The following is a 7,501-nucleotide window of genomic DNA, read 5'->3' as shown; positions in this document are numbered from 1 at the left end:
TCTGTTTGTTTGTTTGTTTGTTTGTGTGTTTGTTTACCCTGTAGCAGCTACACCGTTTCAGCGATCATGACCAAACTGGGTACAGACGTCGGCCATGGTCCAACTTAGACACTTGTCGTTTTTGGTGAATCTAGGTCAAAGGTGAAGGTCAAGGTCACCGAAAAACCAAAATTATTATTTTTGCAATAACGTCCGCTAAAATGGTCGTATCGACTTCGAACCAAATCCAAAATGTGCATCTTCCAACACTACATCCAAGCATATGTCTCAGTGGGGTGTCACACCAACACCCTTCTTAGCGGTCGGGGGTCGAATGTCAGGGGGGTCGGGTCAAAACTTTCAAATTGCGATAAAAACGCCATTTCAAGTCCGATTGACTTCCAAGTTATGATCATGACCAAACTAAGTGCTATAACTCATTAAACAGTCGCACTATCGACTTCTTTGAACCAAATTGATTTCCAGGTTTTTGTTTTTTCAGAGATCATGGAGATATGACAAAGTTATTCTGGCAATTCATTGCCCAACGAGCAATTTCATTTATTTGTTTGTTTGCAGGTACCTCAAAAAGTTGTGTAGTTGATAATTTGTGGACAGGTTTGGTGTGTCACAAGGATGAAATGATTAGACTTTGGTGAAGATGTGGATCCGTATCTGACTACTAGAATTTTTTCAGTGTTTCTTTACCATTGAGAGATAGGGGTAAACTACTATATAGCATGATATCTGAATAAGTTGTGGGCGGATTCGGATAAAAGTTAGTGGACATGTTGGGTATGTGGTAAGGATGAATTGTTCCGATTTTGGTGAAGATCCAAATCCGGATCTGGATACGAGAATTATTGAATTTTTAAATGTGATTCTTCACCATTGAGAGATAGGGCCAAAAACTATATATAGCATGATATTTCAAAAATGTATTGGGCCTGATATGTTCTCGTGGCAGAGGTATGCTCTCCACCGAGTGCCCTTCTGGTTTTTTTCATGTGATTCTTCACCTTTGAGGGATGGGGCCAAAAGCGATATATATAGCAGGATATCTCAAAATATTATGGACAGATTCAGACGAAACTTGGTGGACAGGCTGTTGTGTTTGACAAGGACAAATTGATTAGATTTTGGTGAAGATCCGAAATTGGATCTGGAAACGAGAATTTTAAAAGTGATTCTTCACCATTGAGAGATGTCGCCAAAAATGATATAAAGCACGATATTTCAAAAGGTTGTGGACAAGCTGGGACAAAACTTGGTAAATGAGTTGGTTAGGTGACAAGAATAAGTCGATGAGATGTTATTTAAGGTCTGGGTCCAGATCCGGCCTGTCATTGGGATACAAAATGTAAACCGTTCAGCCTGGTGGAGGTATGTGCTCTACTGTGTGCCGAAATTTTTTTTTTCGTGATTCTTCACCATTACGACATTGGACCAAAAACGATATACAGTACGATATCTCAAAAAGTACGATACGATGTCTGATTCAGACGAAACTTGGTGGATGGGTTGGGTTTCTGCCAAGGACGAATTGATTCGATTTTGGTGAAGATCTGGATCCCGATGCAATAATTTTTTTTGTGTGTGTGGCTCTCCGTGAGCAGGATATCTCAAAAATTCATGAACGAATTTAGTCAAAAACTCGGTGAGGTGGGGGGGGGGGGGTTGGGTGGGTGACATGGACAAATTGATTGTATTTTGGGGAAGAGCCGGATATTAGAATTTTTCAGTGATTCTTCATCATTGAGAGGTAAGGCTAAAACTGATACATAGCACGATATCTCAAAAAGTTATGGAAGGATTATTACAAAACTTGGTGCATGATTTGCAGAGATGATAAGAACAAGCGGATTCGATTTTGGTTCAGGTCTAGATGCAGCCAGCCTTTCAGTGGGATATAAAACGTAAACTGTTCAGCCTGCCGGGCTCTACCGATCGAGTGCTGTTCTCGTTGTTAATGTAATTCCGCTCTGAACGTATGCAGATCATGGCTACTGGTTGCATAATTTATTGGGGTTGCGACTCGATCACTGATGTAGTGCCTCCTGGAGGTTAAGGCAGGAGTTCGGAATATGGCCAGGATGCTGCGCCAACTCACCTACTCTTCATCAAAAGACATGGTGGGGTATTTGAAGTCCACCAACTAATGCTTGCAAACAGGACACCCAGATGAACATTCATCTGATGTACAGTGCACTCCTTTAAGCAATGTATTGTCGACAAAGAAGTTTATGTCTGATCTGGAATCGTACTTTGACTGGATGACTCAAAAGTGAGTTCATGACCATATTAATGTATTGGCAATTTGAAGATCATTCTATCTCACCCTTGGCTTTTGATGAAGAATGGAACTCCTCCTCATCCCCAAAGCCATGAAAAAATATATAATATAGGGATGGGAAGATTGAAGACGGTTCTCTGTGTCCTTTAAAATGTATCCATACATAAGCAATGTAAATGTAAATTTTTTTTTTTTTTAAACAATTGTCACCTTCCAGGGACATGCATTGCATAATGAAGAACAGCACATTGCTTGCTTCGTTTGTGCAACAAGGCCAATCTCATTTAGTCTCAATCATATGATTGCCTACCACACTTTCACCCCAGTGGTATTATTTTTTACCCTGGCCAAAACCATATTTCTCAATGTTAAAAGTATCTTGACAAGCATTATCCAATTTTCCTAATGCGTTTCCTTGCACTCTCCTCTAAACTTTGTACACTTGATGTGACTCCGCGAGATGCACGCAATCAGGCTGGATGGTTCACTGAAGCTGGAGTACAAACATAACTCAATCAAACTGTGACGAACCCATTGATATTACAATACGGACTCGACGCACGCTGTTCACGACCACAAGATGCATTATGGCTGCAATTTGATTTCATGTTCTGAGCATGGCACAGCAACATCCACAGTCTACAAGTGCGTGATGCCAAGCAAACTGTATGTTGTGAACAATGCTCTCTGTGAGTCTAAGAGGTCAGTGGTTCAAACCTTGGCTGAGTCAAAATGCTATACACTGCTCCCTTGCTTGATGCTCAGCATTTAAAAAGATTAGAACTTGGACAAACAACCATAGGTTGGCAAAACTTTTACAAGCTTTGATGGGTCAAATGGCCTCCTGTGTTGAAGTTCCTTTGAAGGGAACTTTATTATTATTATTATTATTATTATTATTATTATTATTATTATTATTATTAATGCCTGCAGGTAGATTTAGTCATTCATACTTCCCATCAGAACAATGTCTGCTATTGACTTCCATTCTGTACCACTGATGGCAAATGCTCATCAGATGTTTTCCTCTTCTAGTCCCAACATACTAGTAAATGGTACAAAGGTGTACTATGTGAGTGAAATTCTGGAAGTTCGTGGAAACTTTCATGGCTTACTCATTGTGTTGTTCATTTTCTTGTTTCAGTATTTTTGTCTTCATAGAATACCTGTGATTCTACACCCAAAGTGTGCATTTACATACAAAATAAATCCTTATAATATATAAGTACTCTCATTCTATAGTTCAATGGAGTACTGCTCTCATATTTGGGCTGGTGCTCCAGGATCTCATCTTTCTCTCTTGTAATCTGTGGAGTTTGAATCTCTCCACATTATTGGAATCTCTCATGATGAGGCTGAAGCACTTCACACTGGGGGAAAGCATCTGTTGCTGTCCGATCTTCGACAGATTGTGGGGAAGGAGGGGGGGGCTCAGGAACTGACTTCTGATTAAACCTCCGAATTTCAGGCTAATTTTACTCCATGCTTTTGTTCCTCTTTTCTCCCATTTCTTTAACCACATTCCTAAGCCAATTTAACCCCACTCGTCTATCTACAACTTCAATCAGACAGGCACTAGCATCTCCTGTTTTTGTCCCCCATCCTCATCCATGATCTTTTTTGTGTATTTCATTCCAGACAATTAATTATTCCCAAGTCGGCGTGAGAAATCTGTTGTTCTGCTGATGTTTCTCTGGGGACTGAAGTTGAAGGGGTGAACTCCATTGATAAAGTGCCATCCAAATTATTGTCACCTTGGTTTGATCTTTTTTATGATGGTTGTTGTGACGGGTGTCGAGGTGGACATGAGCCTTCCAAGGGCTCAAAGTATTCTCTTCTTTTTATTTGGATCACATTTCAAGGATCATGTTTGTGGTGTTCTCAGAACTCATTCTGTTTTCCTATCTTTGTTCCAAGCATTATTTTATGGGGGTCATTGAACCTTGGTCAGTCTCCAAATGTTTAGTTTGTTTGCTGTATCCTATACCTGTCTCCTATGTCTATCTCTGAAACTATCCTTTTATTTATTTCCATATTACACCTATTTTGTTGATCTTAATTTTGTCCATTATCTTTCCTGCCTTTCCTGTTTTATCTATACTACCTGAAGCTGCCGATACGAGATGTACCGTGAGGAGTTTAACAGATACTGTAAATCTCAAATGTTTCTTCAAGCTTCGGGCAGTTCAGACAAAACAACAACAAATCGAGTGTGATGCCGTGAACGCGTTAGTTTTCTTTCCCAACAACCAGAAGCTTGAGCACACTTAATCCTGCGGCCATTGCCGATCGGCAGACAAAAATCCAATAAGCTATGGGCTCTGCATGTGCGCAGGCTATAATTCTTTATGCATCTTTGCTTTCTTAAGTCCAGCCTGTAATTTGAGCTTTGGCGATTAGACATAGTGGTGGCTGCTGGAGAAGTTGGTAAAGATCATCAAGAAAGCCTAGTGCAAAATTGGCAGTACCAATGACTTTTCAATGTGCATGCCATGAGAATCCTGTAATCATCATGCCTTGTCATGCACTACCATTCTGGTGTAACCTGTGTTTCTGGAATCGAATCGAGCACTGCGTTTGCAGAGAACACAGACGCTTGTGTTTGCTAGCCTCGTGATTCTTCCACAGCTTTCACAACGCCTCCCGGAATGAATTGACATTCAGAGCATTTCATTAAATTGGATTCACCGTAAACCTTATGTCTCTGATGCAGTAAGTAACTCAAAGCCCACTGTTCCTTTTAAATATAATTCTCTATGATGGATAATTATGACAAGTTTAGAAGGTGGGGTATAATTCTAAAATCATCATGCATTTTCTCCCCATCTTTCTCCCTCCCTCATTCTATTCCTTCCTTATTGCTTCGCCTCTGCTTTTTTTTTCCCCCGAAACGCTCAATTGATCACATTTTCATTCTGCTCAGTAACCATGCAGGAACACTTCGCTCGATGAGTTGTTTCCTAAGTATTGACACTTGGCAGTGGTGATGTGTGTGCGCCAGAATACAGAGGAGACTAGACCCCAGGCAACCATGCTGAGCTGCTCCTCATTATATTTCCTGACTTTCTTTCTACGCATATGGCTTCGTATGCAAAATAACTCCATCATGAATCGGAATACAAGAGGAACCTGTAGATAGTTGGAGCAACTACAAAGCTAAATAAGAGGCTCTCTAACATCAGGAGCTACAATTCGAGACTGTCTGGTGTTTACTGCTCAAAAGAGCCAATGGAGCAACGATACGAGTATAAAATAAGCTCTGGGATGAAACATTTAAAGATCGCTACTTGGTCCTTGAAACATGACCACATGACCATAGAAACACAAAACGGTTGATATTTTGACACCGATTGGAGATTACTTTCTCAAATATTGTCTCTCCTATTTCCTCGTATTCTCTACCATTCCCACAACTAATCTTTACTGCACCTGCTCAGACCCTGTTCTCACTCTTCTTCAGCAAGGCCTCTCCTTGTGCTGCGGTACGTGCGTCCATCTGTTGTTTTTTAAAAAAAACAAGTGACTTTAATAATCCTAAACATTTCACAGTAAAATTAATTTCCCACAGTTTGTAGAATAAGTATATCGATATGGAATCTCTGAGTGCATGACATTTAGAGAAGTTCCACAAGTGAAAGGGTTTTAGGCCAACTGAGCCTACATGATGACCATGACAACCTTGAAAATGAATTCACGAGATGCCAACCTATGCATTAGAATCAGTCAATGAACACTGGGATGGAGGTTCCAAAGTTGTAATTAGTCTGCAAAAGCAGATAAAGCGACAGTGACACACGTAACACGTGTCGTAAAACGGATAGAAAACCAGTTATTAAAGCAAGATGGTGGGTGGAAGCTGGGATGCAGCTGCCTGTAAGCATAACAACAAACAGATAAGCATAAAGAAGGAAAGGTTGAGGAATTCGTATAATTTTCTCATGTTCCACTGGATCCAAAAACTTCACGACCAATCGGCTGAGAAAAACACAGTTGAAGGATCAGTTGGACTGTGTATTTGCTAGATGCTGTTCACCATTTTTTTTAAAGTTTTATTTCTCTCTTTTGAACTGCAATACTTGTGTAGTTGGATCACACGACACTCTGTACTCAATCTCATGAATCCCACCAGAAACTAATTTATCGACAATGAGAAATAATTTCAGTTCCATTATTATTAGTCGATAGTTACTCTGTATTGCGTTTGCATTTATTGTTTTAATTGTGGAATTATAATGACGACACTTTTTGTTGGGTATCACAACCGTTTTTGTTGCTTTTTAATACAAGTGTCTGGATTTAGAATTGTGGAGGAGTTAAACAGGAAAGGGCAGCAGGTTCACAAACTACAAAAGGGTTAGAGTGGGATGGACATTCATGGAGGGAAGAAATGTAGCTGCACCAGTTTCCTTTGGTTTCATAATCTATATATTAATACTGAAGGACCAATTTTGTGCTCCTCCTTGCGGTCGCGTCACGTTTTTCTCGGTACTGTGACCTGGACTGAAAGAAACTTCGTACCTGTAAGAGTGCATCACACATAGTGGCAATAGTCAACTTTGAACTCTGAAGGAGAATAAACACTTTTCGTTGAGACGGGGGCGAGGAATGAAGAGACGGGGGGGGGGCAGGGAGTGAAGAGGCGGGGGGCAAGGTAAGCAAATTTTTTGGCGGGGGTAAGCAAATTGAAAGCGGGAGACGGGGGAAATGGGGCGGGGGATGAGTGGGCTGGGGCTGGGGTGAATTAGGTGGGGTTGAGTGTGAGGGGGTGGACAGGGGGGCAGGGGCCCGGGGCCAAGTGGGGCGGGGAATCAAGAGACGGGGGGCGGGGAGTGAAGAGGCGGGGGTGGGGCCAGGGTAATTAAATTTTTGGGCCGGCGTAAGCAAATTGAAGGCGGGGGGTAGGAGGCGGGGGCAAATGGTGCAGGGGCGGGGGATGAGTAGACAGGGGCAAGCATGCCCTGTCCAGTCCATGTCCCTCGAGTGTGGGTGAGCTGGTGAGGGTGGTTGAATGAACGGAATCCGTCTGTTACGGGGTTTCAGCTAGTAGGTTAATAATTATGACTTTAGCTTTGATTCATCTTGTGGTTATTTTTATAACAGGATTTCCAGCTGCAGTTTCTTGTTTTTTTGTAAGTTTACCATTGTGGAGTAATGAAGACTGGGAATCCAAAAGTCTTGGATATCTTTTCTACCATGCCAAATTGGTGTTGCAAACTTGATCCAAATGGA

This window comes from Eptatretus burgeri, chromosome 4, assembly GCF_056783735.1.
Source record: "Eptatretus burgeri isolate ZD-2024b chromosome 4, Ebu_testis_v1, whole genome shotgun sequence".
In the NCBI taxonomy this organism is placed as follows: Eukaryota; Metazoa; Chordata; class Myxini; order Myxiniformes; family Myxinidae; genus Eptatretus; species Eptatretus burgeri.
This window is presented reverse-complemented; position numbering follows the sequence as displayed.